Source organism: Macadamia integrifolia, chromosome 2 (genome assembly GCF_013358625.1).
Source record: "Macadamia integrifolia cultivar HAES 741 chromosome 2, SCU_Mint_v3, whole genome shotgun sequence".
In the NCBI taxonomy this organism is placed as follows: domain Eukaryota; kingdom Viridiplantae; phylum Streptophyta; class Magnoliopsida; order Proteales; family Proteaceae; genus Macadamia; species Macadamia integrifolia.
In genome coordinates, this window is record NC_056558.1 from 41,583,681 (window position 1) to 41,593,822 (window position 10,142).

A 10,142-nucleotide genomic window follows, 5' to 3' on the forward strand; every position below is an offset into this window, starting at 1 on the left:
CATGGATGAATGTAACCGAGTAACTCGGTTATTGCTATTATATTATCATTAGATATTTTTCCATTTTATTTATGATTCCGCTACTATACTCTGATTCCGCTGCTTATGTTGGTTTCTGATGTGAGATTGTAAAAATTTTAAGGTACTGCTATCAGAGATTCTGGTAGGTTTGTAAGACTGGTACATATCTTACTCACACTCCGGTATTTCTAATGGTAAGTTGGGTCTACTAGAATTGGGGTGTGACAAAATAGGTCTCTTTTAGACCTGTGATGAAGCAGAAGACATCAGCGACGATGGAGGAAGACGTCTCAATGATCCACGGTGGAGTTTTGATAGCAATGGAACTAGGTATGTCTCTGTCGCGTCTCCCTATTGCCTTCCTCTTCTCTCTCTTCTCGTCTTCTTTCTTCTTTAAGTCTTCTCTCTCTTTTTTTTTTTTTTTTGTTTGCTGGAACCCTGAAGAGGGGTTCGATCACAGAAACTTGGAAGAGAGAGGATCGATTCTCTGCACATAATCGGCTCTTTTTTTCTTTGTTTTTATTTTCTTCTTCTTCTTCGGCTTCTTCTTTCTTTCTTCTGTCTTCTGTTCTTTCTTCTTCTCGCCTTCTCTTCTTTTTTTTTTTTTTTTGGATTCTGCTTATTATCTTTGATTCTGATCTTCGTCGACTTTTTTTTTTCACTTGCTAGTGTCAGAAAGAGAAAAGGAGGCGGTGGGAGTTTGCTGGTTGGAACAAAGGGAGGAGAAAAGGGATAGATTAGGCTTAGAGTTTCAGTAGGCTTTTGGGACCTTTTTTTTTATCTTTTTTTGTTTTTCTGTTCTTAGTCATGGTAGGTCCACAATAGAGAATGCGGAAAGGAAGAAAAGGATGGAAGGAAGAAGGGAATGGGGAGAGAACGATGGAGGATCCTTCGGCTCTGATACCAATTGATGGAGGGCCGGTAGGGGTAGCGGTTGGGAAGAAATCCCTGAGAGGGTCTCAGAGTTGCAGGGAGAGGGAGAATCATACTAAGAAAGTGGGGAAAGGAGAATCACTCATATACACCTGTAGGCTTCACAAATACTCACTCAATCCATATCTTCCTTAATCTAACTTGTCTATTGGTCACAACCAATTTAAAGAAGAATAAAAGACATAAAATAGAAACTCAACTGAAATAAGAAACAAATTACAAATTGACTCTCTAAATCCTATATGTACCTAAATTGCTAAAATAAAATGAATAAAATAAAATCAAAGACAATCTTCCTAAATAAAGTAAATTTCTAAAATCCTACTAGACTAAGGACTCAATATGGATCTGGTTCATCTCTCACTGATACCCAGATGGATATGGATCACTCCATGAGTGCATATCTATATCACTAAGATTACTTAAATCTGAGTTATAATGACAAGGTTATGGTATAGTCAAACTTATTTTACGGTGCGTGAATACTGTTAAAATCACCTGAATAAAAATAATTTTATGGATATCGAAACAAAAGACTATTTTATCAGACTTTTGATTTTTAACAATGTTTTAACACTATAGGATTTATAAAATTTTCATAATTGAGAAAAAACACCAATATTTAAAAGTTAAGAATCGCCCCTATAACCAAAATCCTATTCTTTCTTAGACTGGGGGTTGACTTTTTATCCTTTTTTAATTAAATTTGATTTTTAAACTATTTTTATTGGATTCAAATAGGGGGTATTTTCTTATTTATGAATGATATCCAAAGTAAATAAAACAATGAATATAAAAAACATTTACTTAGATGATATTTGGCATAAATAAGTGCCAAAACACAAAATGACATGCAATATGGCAACTGTCACCTAGGCCCCAAGCAAACTGCTTGGATGCCAAGTCGTCGCCTTGACCCCAGGCAAACCACTTAGATGCCAAGTTGTCGCCTTGACGACACTTTGACAAGTATTTCCTCAATGTAATCAACAAATTAGACTTGAATAGGGCTACATAATAATGAGATACTTCACTTGAACAAAGCAAAACTTTTTTTTTTTTTTGAGAATTTGAAACTTCCTTCTTTATTATTTGTTGAGTTGTTAGACGACAATTTTGGTATACATGGGTTTATTTTGACTAAGAAAATGATCAATTTATTGCTAGTCTAGTAATTAGTGGAAAATCTATAATTATTGATTATCTATAAAAAAAATTGTTCCAGAACATGTTTTACCAAACGCCTCAGCTGTTGTTTTCCAATCTAAAACCATTTTTGAAATAGGTTTACCAAATACCATTAAACGGAAAATTCTATTTTTGACATGAAACGACGTTTCTAGAACAGATTGACTATCAAACACAATCTAAATATATAAAATTTAGCTTAAAACTTTTTTTTTCTTGTTTTTATGTAAAAAATAACATAATGACAAAAATAGGACCAAGCCCTCCCCGCCCTGAGTCTAGTAGGACTGGGCCTAGATCTTAAAAAATCTGGCCCTATTGCAAACTTGCAATTGGGGACTTGGGGTATACCAAGCCTTGGTGCTTGAACCCTTGAGCTTGTTCGAACTAAGGCTGGACGTTGTCTGAGGGGAGGGGAGGGAAGGTTAGAAGAGTGAACCTTACGCTACAAATTTGTACCCCAATCTCTTTCTCTCCCAGTGCGTGACGCATGCCAAGACGTCAGTCTGACTCAGGTGGCACTAGGTGTGGAAGCTTGACACCTGGCAAGTACCAGAAGGGCATGTCTGATAAACATGGCACTGGGTCAAGCTTCCACACCTAGTGCCACCTGAGTCAGACTGACGTCTTGGCATGCGTCACGCAGCACTATAAGTGCATTATAGTGAGTGTCACTGGTGGACACTTTAATAATTCACCTCACTAAGACTCTTCTGGAAAACAGTGGGTCCTACCCACGTGGAATGGCAGAGATTCTTTTTAAGGCTTAATTTTAGTCGTACACATGGACTACCGACAAATTATCTTTCGGCTGAAGCTTATCAAGTTTCCGACAACGACTCCACACCTTATTAGGTGTATCCACTTTTGAAAGTAACACCTTATCTTGAGGCTGTTTACCTTTCACTTTCAGTTGATTGATTGCCTATCCGACGCCATCTCTATCAAGGCCCCATCAGCATCTCTCAACCACAATTTGTTGAAGTTTGGTGTCCGCCCTCTATAAAAGGAGAAGCCTCTCTTCTTTGGAAGACATCGAAAAATAGAACCGAAGAATTTACTACTAAGAGTTTTCTGAGTGTGTTTTTCTGAGTGTTCTGTAAACATTTCTGTGAGTGTTTTAAGAGTGTTTAACATTGTATTCAAGTGTTCAAGTGTTGTTTTCTTCCATCTCCTGTAAGCTCAACGTCTTGATGTAAGTATACCACTACGTTTTGTTTGTATCCTTCTTATGTATTATGCTTGCTGTTAAGAAATTAAAAGAGAAGATTGCTTTTATAGATAGTTTGATTGATCTGTCTTATGCATATTTAGATTTTTATATTACTTTATTTGCTGAAGATCCAGACCACTTCTCCAACCTGCACATGTTAGAAACCTTAGAAATTCTAAGGCTTTCAAAAGAAAAGAACAAATTGTATGAGCTTCTAGCTTCCCTTGCCTAAACTCTGATAGTCGGAGTGATCCTGGTAGTAAATGGTATCAGAGTCGATATAAAAATCTAAGAAAACTCTTCTGGTGGACATTATAGGACACTCACTATAATGGTAGTAAATAAGCTTTTGCATATTCTATTATTCAAAAGGCTCCTTAGGTATAAATTTAAATGGATACTTATTCAAAATGAATACTGCTATTTTAAAAGTACAATGCTAATAAAACAACTATCAAACATTGTCTTACAATGTCCAATTCAATCTTTTTTATTACATCATACAATATGATGTCTCCAAGTATCTCAATCAGAGATCTTATACTATTTAAGATAATCCAAAGAATATATGATAAATACTCTCACTTGATCTAATCAAGAGTTAACACTTTCAACATTTTTCTTAAGATATAGGAACCGTTTATCTTAAATGCAAAGGCGGTAGACAGATGAGATGAAATACAACAATAAATAGCATAAGATTTAATAATCCTATTTAGCTGACTTTTCTTTAAGAGAATTATATTACATTGTGATATATTTCTGGGGGCATAGAATAGTTCTATGTGTACTAAGTAAATCAATATTTATAACTCACATGTTTTGTGCAATATCCTTAAATGTCTCAATATCATAGGAGGATAATTTTACGTCTTATTAACTATACATTCCATTTAAAGGAGTATGACTAAGTAGAAAAGTTCTACAAATATATGTGATTCTTCATAATCAAACCGACTTTTGTTGAGACTGTATAGGATGTAGACACAAAAGATAATAGAAAATTGAGCTTTGAAATAATATCTTTTCATTCTTACCAAGTTTGGATTTTTATAGATCCACTATAAGGCGAAAGCCAATTGGATGCAAGTGGATCTGTATAAAGATGAAAGAAAATGTTGAAAGAAATGAAAAATTCAAAGTATGATTGTTGTCGAATGATATACCCTCAGGGTTTCATTGTTGACAGATGCACACTGTGATAGTCACAGATTCAACTATTAATAGGAGAAGAGTGCATGTCATTAAGATCTAATCGATCTCTTGAAAGTTTCTATTATTTGAAACATTCACATTTAATCAAATAACAAATTGTTTGTATAGATCAATTTTTAAATGGACCAAATGGTCAGTGAGAATACAAATATTGTTTTTAGATATAATAGTTGGATTGTTGTCAAGCTTTAGGAATTGAGAATTACTGAGAAGTGGACCCAAGTTCGTAATGTTACTACATGTCAATTTAAGTAGTATTTGATTATTTGGAAATTTGATAAGTGTGATAGATAATCCATAATATTTAAGGTTTTGCATTTAAGTGATAGTGTTATATTTTAGAATTGTTTCAAAGAATAATTTATCTTGGATTTCACTATAGTAGTGGAATGTTTGGCAATTAGCCAAGTTGTTTGGTTGATAAAAGTTCTTGACTAAACAAGAGATTATTTATAAGCTTGTAAACTACTTATTGTCCAGATATGTGATAATGAGAATGTTTTTCACTTGAATAGGGAATTTAAGTTGCATCCCGTAAAAAGATTAATCCAAACAGCTGCTGAGATTAGCTCAGAGGAATAATTTTTTCAAATCTCTTTACTAAGGGATTGATGTAGGATGTAAATATATTGAGAACATGTAAGACAACTTGATGGCTTTTGATGTACAAGTGGGAGTTTGTTCGAAATGTTCCATCATCAATCTATAATTATATAAAAATTATATAATTAATTTGCATGATTTAATTACGGGCCTTGGTAAGTCCTTAGGTTTTAACCTAAAACTGTTCACGACTAGGGATGGGACTAGACATCTTGTGTAAATGGTCATCGTATTGTGGGTATCTAGGAATGGAGATTCCAGGGTGCGAGTTTACATACAGTGTGTACAATTAACCGGGTCATATGAGAAAATTTCAAGTGTATGTTACTATCTGTTGATTTGAAACGAAATTCTCGTGAGTAATGTACAATCGATCCTTTGACCTGAGGGGTTCTTATCGATGCGATCACACATTATGAATTTTAGTGCACCAATGGTATATCGGTGTATTAGATTCATATTGTTTGGTCGTATTCGAAAAAAAATTCCTAACAAGGAATCCACTACCCTTATTGGGAGAATATCAATGAGAGAGAATGATTGTACTTGATTAGACATAAATCCGGTACCGGTGGTATTTTTGTAAATAGTTTACAAAGTTTTTTAAAATTAATATTATTTATTCATATTTATTTTCTTAAATAATTTTGAAAAATGTTTCTTTGGTCCAATCAGAATTACAGGATCTCTGAAAATTTTTCTATAGACTAGGGATATGACAATATATACATGCCCTATAGTCTATAATGTGATATTGTATTGTGGAGGGACTGATGCGTAATAATCTACTTAAATTGGGTAATGATTGTTATATCTGTCAGGCATCACATCTGTTGATTAACCCTGTATTATGAATACAATATTGTTAATATGCATAGCATGCTAGGTGGAATCCCAATGGGATCCTACCCCTTTCCTATAAGTTCAACCTACATGTATAACATTTTAATGGTCATGAATTCTTTTTGTGATCTAAGATTTTGAATCCTCATAAGAGATGAGATCTCATTTAGGATGAAGGAGATTGCTTGGAAAAAGAATTTTATATTATTTATTTTCCTATTGGTAGGAAAAGAATTTTATATTATATATTTTCTTAATTATTTTGATCTTATCTTATATGATAAGATTGGTTTTGGTTTAGTTGTTAGCTCTAAATAGGAAACCCATTACTTAGTTGGATTTACTAAAACACTAACTAATAGGGGATTCTAATTGACTAAGAGTATATTAGACTGACTAAACCAAAACAATGTGATACTAGTTCCCACGGTTCTCACCCTTCTCTAGAAAACGCCTCTCCCATCTCTCTCTTCCTTTTGGAGTGATCGAGTATGATGATTAGGGTTTTATGAAAACCTCACTATTGTGGAAGAGCTTGAATCCAAGGGAACGCAAAGTTGTACGTGTGGGAAGGACTCACTGCGAAAGGGCTAAGATTGCATGGAGGTTTTGCACTTGTGGAGTTTTTCAGGTAACGATCAAAACCTGGTTATTAATTATTTATTGAATGGTCGATCCTACCAGTAGGACGATCCAAATTGCTTCCACATATACTTTCTTTCATGTATTGCATGATAAATTGATTGCATCTGGCTCTGTTGTTGTAGACTGCTAGATTGTTAATGCAATAATGCAGCTGCTTTAATTTTTTTTTTTACCATGATGCTGGAGAGAGATTGAGAGAATCAGTTAATTAGTGATGAATCCTTTTTTTTTTTTTGTGTTGCTAGCTGCGGTTGTATAGTTTATTTTCCCCTGTTACTGCTGCTTCTCATGTTAGTGCATTAGTTACTTTCTCTGGCTATAGACAGAAGATGCATTTACAATTGCAAGTTAGACTTAGAAAATTGCAACTGTTAAAAGTCAAAACTTAGAAAACTGTAGAGTGCATTAGTTATATCAATATGACTTTCATGTTAAATGTTGATTCTTGTCTCTTGATTTTGCTTAAAGTATTGCTTCTTGTATTTTGGTATAACTTAAAGTGTTGATTTTTACACGCAATTTAAAATTAAGTATATCATTGTTATATAGTTATACTAGATGTAATAGATATATTAAAAAAAATATTAGCATCTTTTTTGGTGCCTTATTCGTCTTAAGGTAGGCGCCTTCTCGCCTGGGTGCTTAGATAGCCCTCCAACGCCGTGGTTTACCTTGGCTCCGTGACACCTATGGTTCACTGTGAAGAAAGCTAAAGTATGTTTGCTTGTGTTTGTCCTTGTCTGTCCATGAGATTTTTGGATGCTGAACTTTACCAATGCAGGAAGAATATTGAGTGGGATGAGCTGATGTTCCAGAAAATCACATATTTGAATAAGTTTGGGATCTCACTGTAATCATGGGGAATTGCATGTGTAACTTTACTTGGAGGTATTCTAGACTTAATACAATGGTGGGGGTGGACCATGTTTTCAAGCATTCCATTCAATTGCACCTTACTTAATCTTCATCTAAATGACACCCAAGAATATGAAATTTCTGCCTTAGTATTTATGAGTTGCCTCATGAAATTCCTTTTCAATTGCTCTTCGACAGAACTGGAAAGTAATAGTCCACTTTGTTGTCAGTTCGATAATCTCTATACACACTAAAAGGATTTAAGGTCCAAGTAAGATTGTTCCCTCCTGATGTAGATAAGTCACTTAATAGGCTTATTTTATTGTAAATAAGCCTTGGGTTGGGTTATGTATGTATTGGATCTTTGTTCCCATAGGTTTTCTTTGTAATGGACCACTTTAATGGACTTAAATATGGGTACAAAGTAGGAAAATGAAATTAAATTCATCCGCTTAGTTATAGTCCTGTTTTGAGTCTATCTCCTTTACTATTTTATTTTTTAGTCAGTTTAGGTTTCCCTATTAGTGAATGACTAGTTAGTTACCTACTGCATGTTGGAGTTCTAGTCTAGTCCTATTTGGAGTCCAACTCCTATTCTATGATGTCTAGTCCTATTTGATGTCTAACTCCTAGTTAGGTTATGACTACTAGTCTGCTCTCTTTATATGGAGGAGCTAATGTACACTAATTAGACATTTGAAGAATGTTGAATTAAGTTAATGTTCGAGAGCATTAGGGCTGTATGTGATTCCCCTTCCCCCTTTCTTTATGCGATTTCTCCCTCCTTGGTTGGATTTGTGCAATATCTGATTGTGTGATCCCTTCCTTCCCCCTGCTATTTTGATTTTTCCTCTCTTCCCTAAGCCCCTCCATCAATTTGGTATCAAAGCTGAAGGATCCCTTGCACTACTAAAACACAACTCCCTTTCACCTCCCACAGTAGCCCAAATCCCTCCCTTTTTCTCCTCCGTTCGATTCCTAACAAGAAAAGCCCCCATCGCCTCCTTTCCCTTTTTCGTTAAAAAAGAAGAAGAAGAAGAAGAAGAAGAAGAGAAGTAAAGTTGACCAATGGATCTAGATATTTTATTGGATATCCGTCAACAAATGCAATTGATGCAAGTGAAGCTCGATGAGATTCAACGGCATTGCATGGACATCAAAACCCAAGCACCCTCTACCTTCGACTATATTATCTCAGCCATTGAACAACGGGTAGACGAACCAGAAGATAAATCACTAGTGGTAGAAGATGAGATGACACTGTTGGAAGTTGAAGATCAACTTGTGGAAAAAATTAAATTGGTTGATCTCTTCAGTGGGCTAATCGATTTCATTTTTCTGAGTCATTACTTCATCTATGAACTTCATGTCGTGGATTTCATAACATTCGATCATGGTTTTGATGGTGACTTCATATAAGCAAAGATGGATATTGATCGATTGGTGTTTAGTCTCCCATTCTACAAAACTCGTGGATGAGTTTTTCTCAATATCGAGGGAATTGATGTAGATAAGTCACTTAATGGGCTTATTTTATTGGAAATAAGCCTTGGGTTGGGTTATGTATGTGTTGGGTCTTTCTTCCCATGGGTTTTCTTTGTAATGGGCCACTCTAATGGGCCTAAAATATGGGTAAAATATAGAAAAACGAGATTTAATTCATTAGCTTAGTTAGAGTCCTGTTTTGAGTCTGTCTCCTTTGTTATTTCAGTTTTTAGTCAATTTAGGTTTCTCTATTTGAATGACTAGTTAGTTACTTACTCAATGTTGGAGTTCTAGTCTAGTCATATTTGGAGTCCAACTGCTATTATGTAATGTCTAGTCCTACTTGGAGTCTAACTCCTAGTTAGGTTATGATTGCAAGCCTACCTTCTTTATATAGAAGAGCTAACGTACTCTAATGAGATAGATTTGAAGAATGATGAATTGAGTTAATGTTTGACAACCTTAGAGCTATGTGTGATTCCCCTTCCCCCTTTCTTATGCGATTTCTCCCTCTCTGGTTGGATTTGTGGAATATCTGATTGTGTGATCCCTTCTTTCCCCCTTCTATTCTGATTTCTCCTCTCTTCCCTAAGACCCTCCATCAACCCCTCCCCCACCTTTTTTTTATTTTTTTTTTAAAATAAGTCTAGGCCTATTTCTTTACAAGCAGTTAGTGAAGTCTGAAGACATGCATACTAACATAAAAGAACTTTCTTGGGTTCCTTTTATGTGGGAATGATTTTACAAGCAGTTGGTGAAGTGTAAGGACATGCATACTAACATAAAAGAACTTTCTTGGGTTCCTTTTATGTGGGAATGATTTTATCTAACATCTAATCTTTAAATCACATGAATGTAAAAACATTTGAATTCACTGGTGCATTATTTGAAATGAAGATAATGAATTAGAATGAGTTTGTTTATTGAGATACTGATATGATCTCAAATTACTTATCAAAAAATGGCCTTGCATTAGATGACTTTATGGTCATAGTAAAACCTGGTGCTGTAACACTTTATACAATATTCCTTGATGTAGTAAAATAAAACGAAAATAGTTGATGCTTCCAATCAGCTAATAATTCCCTTCAAGGAACTGGGGTTGTAGTTACATGTTACGTTAATATTTACGAACTTGTCG